The sequence below is a fragment of the Carassius gibelio genome, chromosome A3 (genome assembly GCF_023724105.1).
Source record: "Carassius gibelio isolate Cgi1373 ecotype wild population from Czech Republic chromosome A3, carGib1.2-hapl.c, whole genome shotgun sequence".
In the NCBI taxonomy this organism is placed as follows: domain Eukaryota; kingdom Metazoa; phylum Chordata; class Actinopteri; order Cypriniformes; family Cyprinidae; genus Carassius; species Carassius gibelio.
Genome location: NC_068373.1, coordinates 17,597,287 through 17,597,646, shown reverse-complemented (window position 1 = coordinate 17,597,646; position 360 = coordinate 17,597,287).

Sequence of the window (360 nt, the reverse complement as noted above, 5' to 3'; positions counted from 1 at the left end):
ACAGCTGAGTGCGTATGGCCTGGTATTTCGATCTGACCCACTTTTTTCATGATGCAGAACTCAAACCAAAAGTTGTTAAAATCACATCCACCTCACACTCATTAAACCACTTAGTTCTCAGCCTTCGCTCCAACTGGGTCACTTCTCTGTCCAGTCTTCATATTTCAAAAAGCATCTTCAGCTTTTCTGAGTCTTAAAGTTGCTATTGCTTCAGGCAATTATTATTTTTGTGGTTATGATAGTTCTTTGTAAATATATCACTTCTTTATGAGTACATTTAAAAATATAATGAAATGTTGTATCCTATGATTGATGTCTATGTCTAAGCACATGATGACACATAACCTTTTCAAGTTTTAA